General features: G+C 43.7%; 1 protein-coding gene across 1 annotated transcript in view; it reads right to left on the bottom strand.

Annotated features, from left to right (window-relative positions):
• The window catches only part of FGF18 (fibroblast growth factor 18), a 111474-nt gene that overhangs the window by 6138 nt on the left and 81417 nt on the right, over positions 1–23919 (bottom strand). The gene's annotated exons all lie outside the window — the stretch shown is intronic.

The following is a 23919-nucleotide window of genomic DNA, read 5'->3' as shown; positions in this document are numbered from 1 at the left end:
AAATGACCCAACACACAGCAATATTGATGCAGTTCCCTTACCTAGAAGAAGAGGGTAGGAACTAGGGAGGCAGAAAGGAGAGATTTACCTCCCAGTACACTGTGTTGGTTGGGGGTTATTAATGCAGCAGAAGAGCTAGAAGTTGTACCAGTTCACAGAACTTCCAGTCTTTCGGGGAGGTGCGGGGGGGCAAGGGTGCTAGTGCCAAAGAGTCTACGCTGAGTTATCTGCTGAGAGGATCCTCAGTCTGAAAGGTGAGTCCATTTCCCTTCTTCCAATGAGAACCTCAATGCCCAGCCAAGTTACTACACCAAGGCACTCAGCAGAGAATTTGGGCCTAAGAGTTATTATGTCAGCATTGCATTTGCTCCTCAGTGTGGTGATTTTCTGGAGTGCATTGTATTCTTCAGCCCAGACTGACTGAGTCTCCTATGACACCTAGATAAGCTTCTAAGAAATGCTATTTGGTACAGGTACTGGTTCAGGCAGGGCACTTCAGCACTTCCCTAGCTTTGGCAAAGTCTCATTGAAGTCAATGAAAATTAAGCACAGGTTTAAAATAAAGCACATGTTTAAGTGTCTTCCTGAACTGTGGCACAGTCCTCAGATTCATGCTCCTAAATCACAAGCAGCTTCCAATTTAAACCTCTAGCAGAAAACAACAGTAAATCCCTAAGCTAAAAATGCTTTCAGTGCTCCCTGGTGTCTTTCTTGTCCTGAAACTCCCACTGACCCCCCTCCCCCGCCACACACACACACACACACACACACACACACACATACACACATCCCTTCCCCCCCCCCCCCGCCCTCCACCTCCTGACACACCAACTCCCCTTAAGAAGATTCAAGAGGAGGAGAAAGAAAAGAGAAATGGCCCCAGCCAGGTTTAGCTGTCAAACGCAAGAACTGACTGAGGGTAAAGAAAAAAAACCCCTTGTATTCTAGCTGACTGTCTTTTCCAAAGAATTCTTAGTCCAAACATATGCTGCTGATATTGGGTTGCACACTACTCAAGTAGACTTCAGTGGGAAGATCCTGCCAAGTTACAGTATGTATTAATTTCATAGATACTTAGCTGGCAAAATGCACTCTAAATACAAAGTAGTAGTGCTCTAGTTAAAGCAAGGTATTCTGAGAAAGATTCTTTAAACGTATAGAATCCCAGGAAAGCATGAGAGATGGACACTGCAGTGTGTCCCTTGCATGATGATATTTCTGTGCAGTGTGGGAGCGGGAAATTCACACCAGTGCATAGGGCTGGCACAAAGCTGTGCACTGCTTCAATTCTACTTCAGCCCACAAAATAGGACTTATGTGATAACACAAGCTTGGTGCACACCTCAGGACAGGAGTGAATTTCACTCTGGGTTGGCACCTTTCTAGGACACAGTGCAAGTAAAGATCAGAGAGAGATGTTCCACTTGTGAAGTTTGGATCCAGATCTGGAATTGGAAGGGCTCAGATCCAGGATCTTGCTCCAGGCCCAAACTTTAACTTCCAGGAAAGACAGCTTGACCTATAACATTTATACATTAAACAACACCCTTTTATGTAGGCTTAGGAACCTACTTTGTCCTTCTTTGCCTAATATTGTGCAGAGTGCTTGTGTGCTGGCTGGCCACCACCACCTTCCCCAGAGATGGCTGTGTTATTGCTGTATGTGGATTGCTCATAAGGGACTGGAGAGCCTTTGAGGAGAAATGTGCTGAGTACAATAGTCATCAAATACTCGCACGGTTGGGCTACTGGGGCCGATTCCTCATAAAAACTGACACAAGTTCTATGGCTATTTCACTTTCTCAAGCTCACCCATTCCCAGCTTCTGGCAAACAGAAGCATCTGTCTGATAGGTCCATCAATGGCTATCCTCTCTGTACTTATCTACTACTTTTTTTAACTCTGTTATAGTCTGTGCCTTCACAGCATCCTCTGGCAAGAAGTTCCACAGGTTGACTGTTCATTGTGTGAAAAAATACTTCTGTTGTTTGTTTTAAACTTGCTGCCTATTAATTTCATTTGGTGACCCCTAGTTCTTGTGTTATGAAAAGGAGTAAACAACATTTCCTTATTTACTTTCTCCACACCAGTCATGATTTTATAGACCTCTATCATATCCTCTCTTATTTATCATGCTGGTTCCTGAGCCAGTCAAACAGCATAGCTCTGTAGACGCCAATTCTTAGGAAGAAAATTATCTATTCCAGGTATGTATATGGGGCTGTCCATAAATCATGTAACACATTCGGGCGTGAGTGGGTCCTGACTTGTGTGTGTTTGTTTCAGCATCACAAAGAGTTACAAGGGGTGGGTGGGTCTTCAAAAACATCACCAAACAATGTGTTCAGTAATGTATGGACAGCCCTTAGCACTGGAACAACTGAGCAGCTCACAATCATTACTGAATTTCTCCTCATAAAACCCCTGTAAGGTAGGGCAGTGCTGTTATCCCCACTGCACAGATGGGGAACTGAGTGCCACCCCACCTAATTTTTAGCCATCTACAGAACCTCTGGGATCCACAACCCCTGAGTTAGGTGCGTGGGTTCCTTATACAAAGAACAAGGAGAGAGAGAAACTTGGAATGGGATTCACAATAACTAACTAGGACGCTCCTCAACTAAGGCATACAATGGGAGAAGGCAAGCTGAGGGGTGTATGCTAAGCCCCGACCCTCCCTCAGAGATGGGCATGGGGAGGCCCTTCCCTCTGCTTGGGAGTCTCAGTTGCAAACACTCTTGGCATTAGGTGCTTATGATGCTGCTGCGAGCAGCAGCCTTGGAACTTTGAGCCCAGTGTTTGGTGCACTCACCCGGATGGTGAGAGACCACCAGTCCCCCTTTCACCTGAGTGGGAGAGAGGATCTGAACAGGGATCTGCCACCTCTCAGGCAAGTGTCCTAACCATAGGGATATGGGACACTCTGATGTGGAGCTCGCCTCTTGAAACTGTTCCACTGCAGATAAATAATTTTTAAAAGTCATTGGCGCAGGGGACTGGATCCCGGCGTCTTTCACCTTCCAAGTGAATGCTGTAACCACCAGGCTACAGGGTCCTTTTCATGCTTGCTCTCTCTGTCTGGCCAATGATTCTTTCATTATTTATCCATAGTGGAAGAGGTTCAACATGAGAGAGTCCCCCATGAGAATATCCCACAGCCCAGCGGTCAGGGCACTCCTGTGAAAGGTGACAAATCCCAGTTTAAATCCTTTCTCTGCCTGAGGGGGGACTGGAACCAGGGATCTCCCATATCCTAGCTGAGTCCTAACCACTGGGCTAAAAGTGATAAGGGACTTCCTCCTCTCCCCCTCCTCAGCAATTGTGCATAAGTTCCTACTGGACTGAGTCATGCAGGCGAGTTAGGAAGAGGAATGCCCATCTTCTGTGGTTTGTGCATCACTCTGGGGCTTAGGCATTCACACACCTGGTGTGGAGCTGCAATGCGCACGCTCAAAGGTGCACAAATACAGGCACCTAGATCACTTTTACTGCAAAAATTTAGATGTCAAGAGAATTTAGGCACCTACAGGGTTCGGGGGCACCTGAGTGGGGGTTTTATGAATCCCAGTGGGGCCTGATTCTGGGATCCAGGTGCCTAAAGTGGCAGGTAAGTGCCTATGTCCCTTTGTGAATTTAGCCTTAAGTGGCTTGCCCAAGAAATCTGTGGTGGACCAGGGAATTAAACCCAGATCTCCTAAGTCCCAAGCTGGTGTCCAAACCACTAGACCATCCCTTTGCTCATATTTCCTCAAAACATACTCCTATCAAACATTTGTATTGCTGACACGGACCCATTAATAAGACAGAAGTCTTGCGATCATGAATGAATATAAATGCCTGAAGGTTTATGTAAAAATAAGCCAAGAAATGAACCCTTATTACAAACCGCCAACAGGAATGTCATTCCAGAATGAAGGCAGGCAATCTCGTTCCTTGAAACAAATCTTTTCAGAACATGTTTTTTAGGCAAGCTATGGAGGTTTTTTCCCCCACCTGACATAAATGCTTTGATACAAACAACCGGTCACAGTGCCACCACACGACACCTAGGCACTATATCACATCATCACTACAAATCACAGGTAATTACACAACACAGTCAAAAGCCATCAAAGGAAAATGCATATGGGGAGTAAGTGCTCATTAAAGATGGTTGGGAAAAATAATCTATGCAAACAAAACACCTTACCACTTTCAGCAGCTACCCTACCCTACCCATTGATACATCAGGTACTAGAGAGATACCCCGTTCTTATATCACGAATAGATATTCTGCCTTAGACAGGTACAATTTTTATGAGTGGACACCCCCCTACACACACACACACACATCTTCCCAATCAATACTAGTTAAAGCTGTGGCTTAACTCCCAGAAACAACAGGGACAGGATTTAGTGAAGAGACACCCAATCTTACAGTGCATTGCTGGTTTGGAAGCAAACACTCCACCTGTCTAACACCAAGGATGTGATTTTCTCTGCAGCCCATTGCTATATGCCCACATGAAAGGCATTTTCTTGTAGGGGAGCCTGTGGGCAAATGAAACTTTAAAGCATAAATGCTTTAGCTGCTGTTGCTCTGCTTTCCTTCTCCCTCTCAAAGCAGAGACTATTTGCAGCAGGCCTCATCTTGCTTGCATCTGGCACACATGCATCCATCTGCAGGAGTCTGCATCAGTCAGAAGTTCGGCTTCCAACTCACTCTGTGATCTGCAATAGGAAGAGTGATCGCAAACTGGATTCTTGCAGATGGGGCTACAGGAGGGACAGTGTCCCAGTCCAGTAGTGAGGAGAACAACCAAGTACTAGAAAAACCCTTTCCTGGGACATCAGTTCTCTCCTTGGATTTTAATTCAGTGATTTTTTTTTAAACATATCCCTAATCCAGGCACAAAGATGTGGTAGCTGTTAGCTATTCTTTGATAAGTTTCTTATAAACTACTGTATAAAAAGCTTGATCTATATTCCAGCTCCCAGAGAAAATTCTCATATATCCCTCATGCTTGTATAAAGGTGAGAGATAGCACTGCAGTGAGGAGAAAACAAACCCTGCTGGACTAAAGGAGCCAGAACCGCAGCTAGGGTAAATTGGCATAGCTCCATTGATTTCAATGGAGCGTCTCCAGTTCACACCAGCTGAAGATCTGTCCCACATTTTAAAATTGCTACCAGGTCATGAGATAATGAACACATATGGCTGCAGCTTCTTTATCCAGTGGGCTCAGTGAGGTAACATCTGCCCTGTGCTACCACTTCACAATGAGGTGTCTCTGTAAATGGAGCCTTTTATGTACAGCAGGCCAAGGTCACCCCTGATGTAACTGAACTCAGTGGAGTTAAAAGGGCTGAGTTTGAGCCAGTCTCTCCCCAAATGCCCTGGAATTACCAGTAGGCAGCCTTGTATTGTTTGTGCAGAGCATTTGGTGAATGGCTCTCCAGTATTAAACATGAAACATCTTGAACTGACACAAAGCAGATCAAAGTGCCAAAACATTTGCTACTTCTTCAATTACACTCCCGAGTTCTTTGGTGCTCCTTCTCTCCCCCTCTCCTTTTACAGCCCAACTTGGTCTTATTGGAGTTTTGTTTTCTTGTTTTAAGTTCTCCAAATGGAAAGGATCAAAGGGCTCTTTGTTGTTGTAGCAGAAGTGCTTCTCCAAGCTAGGCATTACTTCCACTAATAGCTTCCTGCTCGTAGGCAATTCTCAGGAGCCTCTGTGCCACTGGATTGAGAGAAAGCATTATCAGGTGCAACACCAACACCCCTCTCCCCCCCGCACTAAACTGGGGCACTAAGCCACCTGAGCAGCTTTGTATGGGAAAGGGAGGGCTAGGCAAATTCTTATTTATGCTTCAGAAATGCAGCTGTGCAGACAGGCTTTATGGGACCCCCAAATCCTGCACCTCTCTTGGCTTCTGCAGCAAGAGAACCCCTGCATGTACAGTTCAGATAATAACAAGGTACAGTGATAGAGGCCCCCATCGTTTGAAGGTTTCTCTGTTTGAAAAAGATTATCTCATTCAGTAAGCCTCACATGTAATGCTGTGCAAAGCTTTTGTTAGGCAGCCCACCCATCTTGGATTGGAAGCTCTTCAGGATGGTTTCCATTTTGTGTCTTGTTCAACTGAGCACATTGCCGGTGCTTCACAACTAATAACAAACAACAAGCCGCATGAAACTTGCCCACCTGCAGGTTTCTTTATAACCTAGAAGCACATGTTTGTTGAAAGGTTCAGTGAGACTCACACCCTTCAAGAGAGACTGGGACAATTTACAGTTTCAAGACTAATACTATGATGTGCCTGTTTTGATTAATTATCACCTTCTTGCGGCTTGTTCTCAGCTGAATCACGAAGTGATATTTGGCAGGGTGCAAACCCATCTGAAAATGAGGAAAACTTTGGTTCACAAATTTTGAACCCAAAAGCAAGGGTCAGTAAGATAACGATTGCTTCTAGCTGTTACTCAAAAGGCTTCCTTTGCAATTGTGTATTTTTGATTCCTCATTATTATACATGGTTTCATAACATACTATATATTATACATCAGCTGGGCAGAATTTGATTTGTATTTTTGTTTAATTTTGATGGATAGTATTGATGTTTAGTTGTAATTATTTTGTCTATTTTTATCTGTTTAAATTTTCAGTTGTGGGAAATTATATGGGATCAACAAATAATTATTTAATGACAGTAGACTTCGAGATTCAAAAAGTTAAAGCTTTATAATTGTTGGAATACAAATTGTCCACATCACATATAAACATATACAAAGTTAATATCTTTAAATCAAACTCTAATGAGTTCTCAAGAAGCATCCTTCTTACTTTGCTTATCATAAATTTCAATTATCAATGGAAATATTTCTCTTAGTTTTGTGTGTAAACAATGAAATCCATGTTTACTAACATTTACAGATAAAAATCCAATCCTTCCAAGTGTAATGAGACAGCACACATGGCCTACATTTTCAAAGTGACTAGTGATTTTGGGTGCTATTGTAATAATTGGCAACAAATTAAACAGTGCCTCCATTCTTGGGTGCCCAATTTGAGAAGCCTTAAAAAGGTGCTCAGCACTTTCCGACGGTCAGGCCCAAGGTGTCACAAGTTAAGCACCAAAAGCTGAGGCACCCAAAATCACTCATCACTTTTGAAAACATAGGGCTCTCTGTACAGAATCTGCACAGTGACCCATGGTTTTCTGCAAGGGTCCTACTCGTCAGCACACTAGCAGAAGTTTGAATTGTCTCATTAGACTATCCTCACACTTGGTAAGGCAATTCACATCTTTTCAAGTATTTATACCTGCTCCTGTATTTTCCACTCCATCCATCTGATGAAGTGGGTTCTAGCCCCGAAAGCTTGTGCCCAAATAAATTTGTTAGTCTCTAAGGTGCCACAAGGACTCCTCGTTGTTTTAGCAGAAGTTTAGTGAAAGAACCAAAAGCTGGAGGGGTGTCAAAGAGCTCATCCCACCCAAAGCGGGAAATCTCAGTGGGGGGAAAGGTAGGCCCAGGCCAGGTTGGAGCCGTAGCATCTCTTGGCTGTGACTCTGCCACTGTCTGTGACAGGAAAGGAAGTGGGTGTCTCTTAAAGGGCTCACCCCACAACTTATTCACAGCTTGGAAATTCCCAGCAGTGTGACAAGCAGGATGGGTGAGAGCTGCATGTTAGTGGAGCAGCTCCCAGGCAGAAACAGATTAAGATTTATTGAGGCCCTGGGCACAAAGAACATTTGAGCCGTCCACACCCTGGGAGCCCAGAGGTGCCAGCACTGAAGGCTCAGGGGAGCCATGCCCCCCCCCAACACTTTTTAACATAGGCATAGTAGTCTCAGGCAGATGCAAAGCAGTGTAGTTTGGGGGGCAGGGAACATTGCCCCCCTCCAAACAGCAAGCTTCAGGCCAGAGATAACAGGAGGAGTGATGCCACATGTGGTGGCTGCCTTGGGCACAAAGCCCAGGCGGCAGCAAGGGCAACTTGTCATTGGGAGCAGGAGGGACCTGGAAGGAGCAGCCTGGCAGCAGGAGCCGGGGCAGGCACTGAGTTTGCCCAGGCAGAGTGCGGCAGCTGCTGAGGCTGGGCCAGTAGCAGTGGGAACTGTGCTGGAGGAGTCCTCCCTGCCCGGTTCCTTCCTGCCTGTGACCTAGCTGGGGCAGGGCATCCTCTCCTCACAGAGCATTCTGCTGGCCCTGGGGAGGGGGCAGGAGGCTGGACTGGAGCCCCTGCCCTGGGTCCCACTGGCAGCGGCATGCCCCGGGAGGTGGGGACATGGGCTGGCAGCTGCTCGTGGGCACCCCAGCTCCTACCCAGGGCAGATGGAGTGTCTGGGGCTCCTCACAGCGACCTGGGTTCCGTGGGAAGCTCTTATCACTGCTCAGCTCCTGCTTCGGGGGAAGAGGTGGAGCAGGGGGTAGGGTTCCAGTGCCCCCTCACTTCTACCCAGGTTCTGGCACTCCTGCAGGGGGGCCCAAATTGGCTGGGGTCCCTGGGCACGGACCCTGTGGACCTGGGCCCCATTGACCCATGCAGTAATCTACCACTGCTCCCAAGTAGGTCGCTGTGGCTGCTCCTACCACTGGACGCTCAGAGGCTGCTCTTAAAGGGCTTGGCCTCCAGCAGCTTGAGAAATCCAAGTGAAAGGCTGCAGGCAGACCAGAACCAAGCCATGTTCTTGCCCTTTATGTGGAGTAATGGGATAGACATTTCATGAACATCTCCAGTGCTCTGCATTCTGAATTTATGCCAAGGAATCCTGAAACCATAACCACAAAGATCCTTCTTGATCCAAATGCAATTTCAGCTGCTGCACAGAGCTGTAAATCAGACCATATACATCTGTAACTGTATGCCAAGAGTTACTCAATTTCATGAACACTTTCTCCAACTTACTGGCCTCTGAACTTGCAGCATCCTCAGAGGAAAATACTTCGGAGTCATGGCAGACAGTTCAATAAAGGTGACTGCCAGTGCACTGCAGTAGTTAATGATATATATAGGATGTCTAATTGCCGTACAAAGGCAATGGAAAATAATATAAAGTATAATGCGGAGATATTATATTGAACAAGAGCACATATTGATTTTGGGCCCACTTTTTAAATAGTCATGCACACTTACACACATACACACACACCCCCTCATAGTGCATGCACACACCCCTGTACGTGTGCAGGTATACTCCTGATTTGTGCATATGCATTGGGGGATATACACACCTATACCAGGAACACTGAAGTACTGTGTCCAGTCTTGATCACGACATCTTAAGGAAAGTACAGAAGAAACTGAAGAGGTCCAGAGAAGGAAAAGATGGTTATTTTTTTTTAAACACTCTTCTAGCACCTTTCACCTAAGGATCTCAGAGGATCCAAAGATCTCAAATTCTTCACTAGTATTTACAAATTAAGCCACCTAGCACCCTTGTGAGGTAGGTAAGTATCATTAAACCCATTTTATTGATGGAGAAACTGAGGCACATAGCAGCGAAGTGATTTCCCTAGGGTAACACAGCAGTCTGCAGCAAAGTCAGGACCTACTCCCAGTCCGTCACCTCTATCACAAGGTCATCCTTTCTGACATCATGGCAGGTTACTATTAGCAGTATGATAGGATAGAGGTATGTATGTGACAAGAGCAAATCTAGAATTGCTTCACTTGGAAAGGAGTCTTGTAGGTGAACTTGATTGCTGAATTCAGAAGTATGATAGGGAGGTATTCTAATTGAGTACTAAGGTTCCTATAATCAATAATAATAAAACCAGTCACTTCCTTCTTTTGCCCTGTTCCATAAATAGAAACTTTATGTAATTAATTAATTCAAAATTCAGAAAGAGTAAATGAAGTGAAATACTTCTGATTTTATACCGAGTGTAGTCAACTGTGGAAATCACTTCTTCAGGAGGCCATCAAATCAAACACCCTAGCTGGGTTTCAAAAGGTCAGGATAATTTCATGACCTTTAACATCTGTATCTATGTATGCTAACATAATAGATCTAATTGAGTCTCATGCTTCAGGATGTAAATTGATTACCTTCAAGGGTAGGAAAGTAATTTCCACCCAGCCACATAGAACATGACATATTTGGCTAAATATAGTGGGGGGGAGAGGGTATTGTGCTTTTTTTGAAGTATTGATTATGACCAGAGGCAGAACACTGGCTTCAGAGGACCAGTGGTCTGGTCTGGCAAATCCCAGGCTACATACTGAATAAACATAGAAACTGGCTTTGTACATTATAAGATTCCATTTACAGTAACACAATCCTATGCAGAAAGGGACAAATTATTGCCTAACATCCAAGTAACATGATTGGCACCTGAGTTTATATCAAGGTAGGGTTTCGCCTCAGCACAGGCAGTCACTGATTGTCTGCAGGGCAGATGCAGATCTGTGTGTTTCAGGTCACAAGGATGAAGAAAGGAAATAATCCCACAACCAAACTGGGTGCCTTTCTTAGTAATGTCAACAGCTGATCCAGTCTGTAAATGACAAAGTTCTTTCTGTTGACGTGGAGGTGTATAGCAAATGCAAGGGCTTCATCACCTTTTACAAAAACCTAACACCTTTCTTTACATAACAAAATACAACATAGGAAAATGCCTAGGACAAATCCTATTTTTAGCAATCTTCTGTACTTTTGTACTTAAAAGTAGCCTTGCAATTGCCTCACCAACCGAGTTATTTTTTGCAGTGGTTAGATGGTAGATTAAATTCCTCCCTTCTAAATTACTCTCTTGTAAGTGACCCTGACTTCACTTTCCAGGAACATTCCAGAGAGCCAAGCAGAAGCAGTCCATGAACGACAGTGAGGTTCACCACAGCCCATGTCTCATTAGCTGCCTCTTCTGGAAGGTGGTAGAGAAGCGCTTTGCTCTGCCTGTTTCCTACAAGTTAATGCGTCACGGTGTTTACCAAGTGTCATCAGATAGTTTCATTTGCATTCGGGGGGGGAGGAAGATGGAATCAGAAAACCCAGAAGTTGCTTAAATGCAAAAGAGAGACAAAAATTGTGCTTGGGAGAATGTGGTGATTATCTGGTCAGGAAACCCACTTGCCTGGGTGGATGAAATTCCCGCCTGTGCAGGGAGCCAATGCAAAATTATGCAACACTTCCATTCCACTTAAACTGTGTCTTGCATTGTTCATTGCCCAGGGGTGAATGTCTCCATCCTGAAAGCGATTGATTGATTTTGTAGTAAATAATTTAATCTCGATATTTGATCTGAAAGAACAGGAATATCCTTTTTCAATGTGGGCAAAATAGTCTTCCTTAGCGGCTAAAATATCCTCCTAACCCTACCGCAATGCTCTCCTGGATGCAGAGATACTCTTTGCCTTAAAACAGGAACCATGCACCAACAGAAGGAAGAGACATTCAGAAAAAGCTTTTCAGAATCACAGCCATGGTAAAGGTATAACACACTCAGCTGCTGCCTAAGAAAAACATGAGGCCCAGGACATTCGGAGTTTTACAGTGAAAGTTGCTCCCTGAGCATATGAAGATATTCAATTAACAACTCAAATGTTTTGAGATCAAATATTTTCTCTTAAAAGGGTTTTCAGCCAGCTTCCAATTGCAGATCAATAAAAGAGGCAGAGGTAAAGGGCTCTTGAGCTTCCAAGCTAAGCTTTACAGACAGTTTCCCACCTCTCCCTGGGCTGTACTCCCCAACTCAGATCTGTGCTACAGTTTTGCAGGAGTTCTCTCTCTCTCTCTCTCTCTCTCTTTCTTTCCCTTCTTCCTACCTTTTATTATTCCTATTAGGTTTTATTTCCTGTTTACTACTTTTTCTGCATTATTAAAGATCTCCTAAAACTTATACTATGTGCTAGATCCAACTCCCAGCAAAGTTAACTGGAGTCTTTCTAATGACTTCCAAAAGATCTGGATTGGACCCTAAGTAACTTGCATAATTCACTCTGCTTGGTGGCCAGTTGTACCGCTCTTGCTTTGGGAAGCAGACTCTGTAACCAGAGTGTATGAAAATGTTTCCTTCTTGTATAATCTGATGTACGTCACTTCTCATTCCAATGCCAATATTTTAAAAAAAAATAGAGTAAATGGCTGTCAATAGGGATATTTAGCTCTAGCTTAGAGCGAAAACTCAATTTAAAAAAGAGAAAAGCATTTGGGTACCAGTACTCTAGTACTTAGAGCCTGTCACTGTAGTAACTATTGAAACACCTAGGATTGGCAGAGACTTTGATATGCACTTAAAATGTGATTCAGACTATCTTTAGACCATTGAGCTGCCCTGTAGGTTGCCCTGTGTGCTGTTATATTGCAAATTCAGTTCCACATGAAGGGTTCTCACTGAAATCAAAGAAAGCCCCATTCACAGAACCCAGAGCTGAGATCCAGGCTGCAGATAAGCAACCAGGAGGAAAAGTTTGGAAATACGCAAATATGGAATCAGGAGGAAAAGTTTGCCCATAGTTTGGCTGAAGTAAAAAAATTCCTGCCCTCAGTCAGCCCAAGAGTATCTGTATTAACCTGGAGTGCTTTGAAGGCAATATAAACTGAATGTAATGTAAAGCAGCTTAGGTTAGATCTTAAATATTTACATTATTGTTATACATGTCAGGCTGACAGTGTCTAACATTGAAAACATTCTACCTGGCAAAGAAGCCAAATCCGAATCCAACTGCATCAACTAAAGGGGTGTTTACATATGCTTAATAACTTCCATTTATGAAATCTCTGACCAAAACCAGACAAAAAGAACACTAAAAATGTGTGCATAATATATGTCCTCTGAATATTACAGACTAAATGCTCCATAGATCAGTGAATGCGAGTGAGACTACATATGTAAATCCAGTATGCGTGGGCCTATGCTACTGTTTTCACAACCCGTGGCATGATTATTATAGATTGTCAGCTAAACTGGGCCATCAGAGGCTTGGCACCAATTGCTTTAAATGCAAGTCACAGATATTCATCCTATGGCAGAGTCTGGCCACCAATGGAATTAAAGCAACTTTTAGCTGCGTATGCCAATATGTCCGTTTATTATATAGAATAGCAAAATTTCCCTATCTCCTCTGATTTGCACCATTATCGTGTGTACCTGACTGCCTCTATGATACCTCCCCCTAAAAATCCCTTGATCATCTCAGATTCAAACTTCCTCATCTTTCCTCCCAAGCTCTGCCTCACCCACTTCTACCAACATCATTGCCATTGCTCTCCCTATCTCCAAGACCTGCAATCTCCTCTCTCTCCACATCTGGGCTCCTTCCATGTCCTGCTGCTTCTTCCTCTACATCCTTGCAAAAAATCCAACCTTTCTCCCACATCCTGGCCATTAAAACCCTTGTCCACATATTGGTCTCTCCTTGTCTTTCCCCCCGCTCTCCTTCTCCCCTCGCAAAAAAATATACACAAAATGCTGCTGTTTGAATCATCTTCCTCCGGACAGTATGACAATGTGACTCCTCTCTTGGAATCCTTCCACCTGCTTCATCTCAGCTTCTGCATCAGAGTGCTCAAAGATTTCCCCTCTGTGACCCAGCACAGCCTTGCCTCTGTCTAGATCTCTGCTCTCATTTCCTTACAAGCATCCCTCTTACATGTTCTGTTTGTACCTTCACTTCTCACCTTCATGCCTCTTTCCACACTGCCCCTTACACTCAGAAGTCCTCTACCTCCTTGTGCCTCAAACAACCTCCTTCTCTTCATCCAAATTCCTCCTGGAAACACGTTCTTCTGCAAAACTTTTCACAGTCACTCAGAGTTGATAACCCAGATAGTTACTAAAAATAACTGCATCACAAAGAGACAGCTCTTAACCCATGCTTTGTCTATACCTATTATCTGTGCCTTAATTAGAATGGGAGCTCATTGGTGCTTGTTTTCCTCTGTGTTTGTACAGCAGCAGACACACTGTTGCCATTCAATAAATAGTAACATCAAGAAGAAGAAGAAATTAATTATTTTGTCAGATCTGAACCAGACAGCAAGCTCCTGGAGGCAGGGACTGGATCTTCCTCCGTATATATTCAGCACCAAACACACTGTGCATGCTCAATAATAGTATTAATAATGCACAGGCAAAAATAATTTGCCCAGTGCCTACACAGCTTTGAAAAAGCATCCCTTACTGTACTTTAAACACAGTTATTTTGTGCCTGAATCTATAGGGAGCCCATTTTCAAAAGAGTTCAGCACCTGACAATTCCCAGTGTGACACTTAGGGCCATGTTTTCAAAAGAGCTCAGCTCTCAACATGTCATGTACTTCGGAAAATATGTCCTCTTCTGACAGTGACTAAACCGGAGCTGAGCTCTTTGGAAAACCTGGCTTGGTATGTCCAGCATCAGAGCTGTTCTGACAAAAAGATGGTTGAAAATACAGATCCATGACAATAACGGCTGCTACTTGCAAATGTTAATACTCTAAAGATCCAGTTTATTTATATAAATTCCTACCATTTTGGAGAAGTCACTGCAATGTACTACGTCACCTCACTGTTGTGATGAATCAGCCTCCCTATAACAAAGAGTAGTTTCACTGGGCCTTAACAGTAGGGCAATAAGCAACTGCTCTGGTGGTGTACCCTGGTGTAATGCTATTCATAGTAAGAATTCTTGGAAAACCTATTCAACACTCAGCACTCTATATGTACCTTGAGCTAGCATGTGATCAATGAAAGAAACATTCCAATTTAATTTTGACTGTTCTGGATGCACAAAATGCTGCAGTAGAACTTGGGTGGGGTGGGAGGTGTGTAATGTTTAGAAAGCATTCAGAAGACAGGCTGATTGGAGAGAAGGCGGAGCACTTGTTAACTGCCCAAGCATTCAGCTCAGACTGAGTCTGCTCAGGTTTCTGGAAATAATTTGTTCACAGTGGTGTTTGCTCAGGGGCTTCAAAACAGGCATTGTCAGAGTCAAGTTCACACTAATCTTCTATCATATGTCTCACTTATGTAGTCACTACATGCCAGTAACTTGATACCTTAGTCCTGGTCTACACACAGTTTATGTACCAGTATAACGACATTCGTTAGCGGGATGATTTTTTTTTTACTGAAATAGTTATACCAGTACAACGCCAAATGTGGACACAGTTATATCAGTATAAAAGTATACTCTAAAGTTTATTTCTCATACCAGTATAGCTTATTCCCCTTTCTGTATGGGAATACACTAAACCGATGTTTGCACTATTATCCTGGTATAGCTGTGTCCATACTAGGGTGGGAGCTGTAGCACTTTAACTTGACCAGTATAATTAAAATGGTACAACTTTTGTGTTTAGACAGCCTTAGAGGAGGGGGCTGTTCCTTAGTTTTTAATCTTTTTTAATCAATGATGTTTTATGCACTATTTTACATGTTAAATATACAGGAAAAGATGATGACAAATACTACAAGCACAAATTGCATGTCCAAGTAAACTGAGTGTATATAACAACATACACACTGTATAACACGTTTCAGAGTAGCAGCCATGTTAGTCTGTATTTGCAAAAAGAAAAGGAGTACTTGTGGCACCTTAGAGACTAACAAATTTATTTGAGCATAAGCTTTCGTGAGCTACAGTTCACTTCATTGGATGCACCTGTAGCTCACGAAAGCTTATGATCAAATAAATATGTTAGTCTCTAAGGTGCCACAAGTACTCCTTTTCTTTTTACTATATAACACCAACACACACACCTTTTGAGAACACGTAGGACATGACTGAAGCACTGAAAAGATTAGAGATTGAGGCAACTGGACCCAGATCCAGATTCTTCAGAGACCAGAGGCGTGTATGGATTCAGGGACACTGTTCAGTCTATACAAGATGGGGTAAGCTATGAAGTTCATAGTGTTGCCAATTCTCATGAGTTTATCACAAGTTTCTAGAATCAAGTGGTTGCATGAGAATTTCGCTTTTATTTTGACCAAAAAAAAAAAAAAAGAGTACATTTCTTGCCTTCATGGCTGCAGAGGAAAGTCTGAAAACGTGACCTGAATAAGAAGACAAAGAAAAAACCCAAATATTTGTTGTTCAAAACTCAACATTTTAAAGCCAATCTCATGGTTTTGGGAAGCCAGATTCATGATCTTTGAACACTTGGGGTTCGCAATACCGCAGTTGAGTTCCAGATCCAAAGTTCCTCAGAGTTCAAGGGCATTTGGGGTGCCTACACAGACTATTAAAATGGGAAAGAAAGAGAAGTGTAAAGACAGAGCGTAGAAAGGAAAGGAGGAGGGAGAGGGCCCAGGAGCAGCTCACTTAACAAAGAACAAATCTCACTGAATATGAAGAATCACACTGCAGTTCATAAAGCACCCTGACTGAAACTCACAAAAGCCAGGTAATTCAAAACCCTGCCAAGCCTTGCCTCTGAGGGAAGTGTCAGTCAGGACAGTCCATGACAAAAGAGAACTTTGAAAAAATGTATGAGATTAAAGCTCAGCTTGCATCAAACATTCCTTGGTTCTGGTTTTGTTGTAAGCTCAGTGCTAAACCCAGGAACTGCTAGGCTTTATGGGGCTTTTGAATGAGCCTGGGTCCAGGACTGAGTGAGCCTGGTAAGACTGACTGTCTAATGTCAAAACCTTGTGAAATTCGCAGTTCTGACCCAAAGCCAAGTGAAATCTGATAGTTTTGACTGGGCATCACTTTGAAGTTTGGGGTCAGTTTTAATCCCAAACTCAGGGGGGCATATCTGATGCACATTGAACTGGGAGGAAAATGTTTGAGCAACAAACCCCTGCAAAGCAGAAGGGTGGAGTTCAATACAACTGTAGGTATACGGGCAGAATTCTCCACTACCACGTGCACACCTCCACTACCACACAGCTCTCTGTGGCACCCTCTCAATTTGGTCCATGGTCAGAACTCACACTGACCAGCAACAGAGAATCCCCATGCAGAGAAGAGATCTGAAGTGCAGACATGCAGAGGGGAATCATGCACCATGCATGCTGCACCATGCATGCTACATAGGCACATTCAGGTGAGTTAAGGGCACAGTTCCAACCTTACCTTGGAATCTTTCTTCATCTCTATTTAAATCAGACCCTTAATATTACCTTAAAATATTATTAAAATGTTTTTATTTAATCCATGGTTTATGAGTGGGTATTCCCAAGGCTCCCAAAGAAGTCAATAGTAAGTAAGTAAGCTAGGCCAGTGCTGAGTGCTTTTAAGAACTCCACCCTATATTTCCCACCAGATAGTCCTGGCCCTAAAAAATTCCTTTTGTCCTCCAGGGGTTTTCCCACCCTGCATGGAGCATTTAACTGAAGTTCTTGTAAAAGAAGACACCCCTTTTCCTGTAAACCAGGACTGCATACATGTACAATAACCAACACCTTCACTCTTTGATGCTGTTGGATTTATTTTTTCCCCAACCTTCCTGTTTTAATACACACACATATACCCACACACGCTTCAAGAAATCCCCCATTACATTTGCTGTAATGTAAACAACCCCAAATTATTACTTTCCCCTAAAGACCACTGCTGGCAGGTTTCAGTGATAAAGCTCTGCCAAAACAGTCTTTGGCATCGAGCAACAGTTTGCAAAAATACAGAGATCCTTACCATATGGTATTAGCAACATGCTGGTAACATTAAATTGGTTTGGAAAGCCACAAGGAAATGGTAAGTTTCTTAGGCCATGTCTACATTACAAACTTCTTTTGCTGGCATAACTGTGTCAGTCAGGGCTATGATGGGGTGTGATCTCTGACCAACTGTGCAGGCAAATCCCTAATGCAGACACAGTTAGATCAGCAAACTAGATTTTTTCTAGTATTGCTTATTTTGCTCAGGGGGCTGGTATAAGCTATACTAGCAAAACTGTGAGTTTTGCCACTATAAGCTGCATCCGCATCAGGAACACTTTGGCAGTATAATATACCAGTAAAGCAGGGATCGGCAACCTTTGGTATGTGGCCCACCAGGGTAAGCCGCTGCTCCGGGCCAATGGGGGCTGCGGGAAGCAGCGGCCAGCACATCCCTCGGCCTGCGCCGCTTCCCGCAGCCCCCATTGGCCTGGAGCGGCGAAACGTGGCCAGTGGGTGCCGCGATCGGCTGAACCTGCGGACACGGCAGGTAAACAAACCGGCCTGGCCCACCAAGGGGCTTACCCTGGCGGGCCACGGGCCAAAGGTTGCTGATCCCTGCAGTAAAGCTATACTGGCAAAGCCTTCCTAGTATAGGCCTGAATGTAGCGTAAAACTTTGCTTCATCTGTTTTTATTGTAGAGTGAGTTTAAGTTCAGACCATTCAAGTGGCTGCATTTTATTCCCTTTAATAGGAACAGGGGTAGGAGGTGGAAATTGTCCATAAAAGATACAGAAAGGGGGAATAAAAGAAAACCCTTAAAATTCCAAACTTATCTCAAGAAATATTGAAAATATTAAGGTGATTTCCTGGGGAGTTTGAATTTCAAGTCCTTGTGGTTTTTAAAAGAAAACTCAGAGAGCTATGGTAAAAGTTAGAGTGCTAGTTTGGCGCACAACAGCATATTGTACAATACGGATATGTTGCACCTTATTATATTTTGTGTTCTTAGTAAATAGCTGAGTTAATGTAATTGGTCTGAGATTTTGTTAGGACATGACCTTACATTTTCTTTTTAGCCCACAATGTCATACAATCCCAATCCCCACTTGCTGAAAGGAGCCAAATCCTGAGGTATCTACTTACTCCTTACTCAGGCAGAACTCCCACTGGGCCAAATTCTGAGGCCCTTAGCAGCTTTTATCAATGGGTGTTTTGTAGAGTGTAGCTGCCACTGGAGCGCGAGTACCCGATGGGAGAGGTCCCACCCCAGAGACTCTTACAGATTTGGGACGAAGCAGCACAGTGGTTTTCATTTGACAGCTCTCTGGAAGATGTAAAATGGGTGGAAGGGCTACCCATCAACCCTGAAGAACACATGATGGGGCCTCTGTCCCAGAGATGAAGTGGGAGGAGGAAATCAGACCACCATCTTCCAGAAGACACCTCAGATTGGGATGGGATGGGGGAAGGGCAGCTAGGGAACCAGTTGGGGGTAGGTACCTATGGAAAGGGAGCAGAAACTTACAGTGGTGCAGATAGAATCAGCCCAGGTCCACAAACTGCGCATGGACCCAGGCTGTTGTTCACAGGAGACTAGAACATGAACCCACCTTGTCTGCGAGTTCCAGGAGATGCACTGCCCAACTCATGAATTCTGTTCCCAGGGTGACATTCATATATGGCTAACCAAACACTTGTATGCTATATAACCATGGACTGCTGCATGAACCTCCTTATCGGGGAGCAAAGGGGAAACGTCACAGTGTCCCCAAATTCTATATAGCACCTAATTCTGCAACAGAAGGAACGCTGTGTAGCAAGCTTGTGGAGCCTGACATGATGAGCCTCATCTACAGTGCTTGTTTTGAAATGAAAATTCAAGTTCTCAGAACCAACACAACACCTCCAATATGCTTAGCAGTGTACAAACCAACAGCCATTGGCTTGCATGACTGTCTGCCATTCCCTGCTGTAAAGATTTTTTAGTCCTTATTGCCCACAGAATATTACTTAGCACTTAACTTCAAAGTCCCTTACCAACGTTGTCTCATAACACTCCTATGTTATACGTATTATTATCCCCATTTCTGAAATCGAGCAGCTGAAGCAGAAAGGAAAGCGACTTGTCTGAGGCCCCAGTGGGAGTCACTGGAGGTATAATTTCCAGCTCAGGAAGATATACCTATGCTAGCTCTGATCGAGCCCATGGGCAGTGAGAGTGGGTACCTGCCCCCAGGATGGTCCTGTCTGAAAATGTAGGCAAGTATTTGGGGCTGCTAGTCCATCCCGCTACTCACACTGCTAGGACTACACAGGTAGTCAGTCAAAGTCAATCAAAGCTAACATGGGAAAATTACATCTTCTGCTCCAGTGTGGATACGCTCACTGTCAGAATCAGGGTAAGAATTCAGGAGATCCTGCACAAAGACTGCTAGTAGGCCTCACCTCTCTCACACTGAAAATTCCACTTTAGCAAAAACATTGAGCCCTTACGCGTCCGGTTAGCCGCAAGGCATGGAATTAAGCAACAACTAAAATAATTGGGCCAGATTGTCAACTGATGTAAATCAGAGTCTCTCTGATGCTATTGTGTCATTACAATTAACAGTCAATCTGAAAGAGAAGGTGTGCATGTGCATGCACATACACCACTGTGCACACAGCAGTGAGAGAGAAAACCAGTCAGAACAAATAATGGATATTATCCATTGGTTATCATCCTGTCTGGAACACATAGGAAACCAGATTTATTTAATATGGAAATCCCAAAGCTAGGAGAGTTTACTAAAATTAGCTGATTAGAGAACTGGAATTGAAACTTTTTCAGCTTTCATTTGTATGGGCCAGAGTGTTAAATCTTTCACATACAGCACTCTTATCCCAAGTGTGGGTCAGAAGGCTGAGTTAAATGAGCATTAACAAAAAAAAAACAAAAAACAAAAAACCCAGAAAACAAAGTTTTAAACAAAACTAACAATTCCCTTCCACCTAAATTGCTGTTTTCAGCCACCATCACCTCTAGTAAAAACAGGGAAATTAAGACATGGTGTTTCTAAGGTAAAATAAACAAATAACTAAAGCAGAAAACAAATATTTGAAACCAACCAACCAAATGAAAACCCAATTAGGCACAACATCTTTACATCTTCTTTACACAACATCAAGCAGCAACTAGAGAGCATGCACAATTCTATTTGCTTTTCAACTGCACAGGTCACTTGTAACAGAAAAACAGTCATTCCCTATCCAGCACTTGCCTAGTCTCCAGTTTTCATACATTGGACTTGGGAGGTAGTAGGTCAGCATGCGGAACTTGAGGATGAGAGCCAGCAGCTTTCAAGTTCTAATCCTGCATCACCACTGATTCCCTCTCTAACCTTGGACAAATAATTTAAACTCTCTCTACCTCAGTTTCCCCATCTGGGAAAACTCAGAAGCGGTCTGCAGTAACAACAGAGTTAGAATCCTGCCTCTGACACTGTTCATAACTTTGGCCAATGTTAGCTGTGAAGTCACAAAGAATAACTAACAAGAAAGGAAAAACAACGAGGAGTCCTTGTAGCACCTTAGAGACTAACAGGTTTATTTGGGCATAAGCTTTCATGCGCTAAAAGTGGGGTTTAGCCCACAAAAGCTTATGCCCAAATAAACCCATTAGTCTCTAAGGTGCCACAAGGACTCCTCATTGTTTTTGTTGATACAGACTAACAAGGCTGCCACTCTGAAACAAGAAAGGGAGAGCACTGCTGCAAACACCAGATTTTGAGCTGCTGAGAAAGCGCCATTGGAAGCCTTTCCCACCGAATGCATCCAAAGAAGTGAGCTGTAGCTTACGAAAGCTTATGCTCAAATAAATTTGTTAGTCTCTAAGGTGCCACAAGTACTCCTTTTCTTTATTGGAAGCCTTGACTCAGAAGAACTGGCACGGATGTAAATGAGTCGATGAAAAAGAAAAATGAAGGCTGCTCTTTTGAACCCTGAGGATCAATCTGTTTGCCTTCAACATAACTAGCTCCAAGGTAGGGAACGAGCCCAGTTTCTGAAATGGTCGCTTTCGTCGGACGTTCCAGCTGCGAATAACAACAACCTGCTCCGATTTGTAATACCCTTTGTAGGTGATTATGGGAAACAAAAAAGAACTAAATTCAAAGCAGGTTTTCAACTGGGGAGAATCCAAAAATGCTGACTGAGGCGGAGAACAAAGCCAGATGGCATCTGTTGGTATTGTTACGGATTATGCAGTGTAAGGCAATAGGAAACGAGCAGAGAAAAAGAACCAGTTTTGCCTCAAATTTCCACTATTGCCAGATGGACATGCTGGGGCAACTGCAAAATGATCATCGTGTGTTTCGTATTTCCTCTCAGAATGTACTTCGAGATTTGCATTAGCCTAGGCATGAATTTTTATCTAACATTTTCCTTGGGGTTTACTAGCTGTTTAGAGCATTTAGTCTAAAAAGCACTCCCTCAAACTCTTGCCACAAAAAGAGCTGAAACTATGATACTAATTAAAACCACACTCTTTGGTATCAAGAAGACATGCTGTTATTTTCATTTGTGCTCTTGAGAAGCTGTTAATATGGGCAACGCTTCTGGAACATTTTCCTTCCAAACAGAACGTTCAATGTCCCCTCCTGCTCAAGGCGGCATGTTTTATGAACTTGTCAGCAATCTGGGTCTTTACCGGCGTGGGGCAGGAAGGCTCAGATACGATATTTATAATAAAAGATTTATTTTAAAATGAGCTGTTTGCCAGCTTAACATCATGAAAAGCACATTGAGAGAAACTGAAACATCACATTACATGACGAGAACAAGCTAAACAAGTGTCCTGACTCACACTCAATGAGCCAATTGTGGGACTGGTCCTGAAAAAGACTTAGGCCTAAATTTTCAAAAGTGGCATCTGATAAGCCTGTTTCTGGATATCCGGTTTAAGCCCCCTAAGGCTCAGTGGTTGCTGTCTGCACCATGTGTGGTCATCTGCACCAGTGTAAACATCACTGAAGCAGAATGGTGGCATTTTACAGTCACTTTACATGTATCTACCTTAGATTCTTATACAGCCCTCACGGCTGTGGTATCTCAGCACCTCACAGCCATTAACATATTTATCCACAACACTCCCTGTGTGCAGGGCAGTGTTGTTATCCTCACCATGCAGATGAGGCACTGCACCATGCAGATGAGGAAACTGAGGCACAGAGAGGTTAAGGGCTAGATTTTTAAAGGTATTTAGGCACCTAAAGCAGGGCCGGCTCTACAGTTTTTGCCGCCCCAAGCAGTAAAAAAACTGCCGCCACGGATGGCAAAAGGGAGAAACTGCCGCTAATTTGCCACCACGGCCAGCGGAACAGACAAGCTGCTGCCAAATTGCCGCTGCCGCGGAAACATTGCCGCCTCTTTCCAACTGCCACCCTAAGCACCTGCGTGGAACGCTGGTGCCTGAAGCCGTCCCTGGCCTACAGATACAAATAGGTGCCTAGTAGGTTTTTCAAAAGCACGTAGGTGCCTAACTCCCATTGGCCCTGGGAGTTAGGCACTTAGGAGCTTTTGAAGATCCCATGAAGCACCTATCTTTAGGCGATTAAATACCTTAAAAATTATGGCTCCATGTTACTTCTCCTAAGTCACACAAGACATCTGTGGCAGAGCAGAGAATCAAATGTGCTTCTGCTAAATCCCGGGCCAGGGCCTTAACCAGTGAATGATTCTTCCTCTCATGGTGAAGGGCAATGGTGAATCCAGCATCTAGGTCCAATTTTCCAAGGTGCTGAGAATTTGCAAATCCCATTGATTTAAAATGGAATCCCAGTACTCAGCACTTCAGAGAATCAGGTCGTCAGCATCTTAGGTTGGGCACCCAAAATTAATGGGTGCTTTTGAAAATTATATCTACACTACCCCCCGGATCGACGCTCTGTGAATTGATGCATTGGGGTTGATTTAGCAGGTCTAATGAAGATCTGCCAAATTGATCACAGATCGCTCTCCAGTCAACCCCGGTACTCTACCCAGAACAAGAAGAGTAAGGTTAGTCAATAGGAGAATGTCTGCTGTCGACCCAGCGTAGTGAGGATCCCGCAGTAAGTCGACCTAAGCTACGTCGATTCCAGCTACGTTATTCACATAGCCGGAGTTGCGTAGCTTAGGTCAACTTACCCAGGTAGTATAGATATTACTATTTAAGGTATCCTTTACTTGCATGAGTAAAGGTACAGGAGAGCACCCTATGAAAAGACTTCCCCACCCCCTCAAGTGTCACTCCTGGGACCACCATAGTACATAACATCTCACCAGAGTGGCTATGACACCTGGTTTCTATTTGGGAATGTGGCTTTCAGTGCCTTTGTTGACTCAAAGCAAAAAACTCAGCTTCCCTTTTTGACTGCCACAGGGA

This window comes from Dermochelys coriacea, chromosome 8 (assembly GCF_009764565.3).
Source record: "Dermochelys coriacea isolate rDerCor1 chromosome 8, rDerCor1.pri.v4, whole genome shotgun sequence".
NCBI lineage: Eukaryota > Metazoa > Chordata > Testudines > Dermochelyidae > Dermochelys > Dermochelys coriacea.
This window is presented reverse-complemented; position numbering and strand designations above follow the sequence as displayed.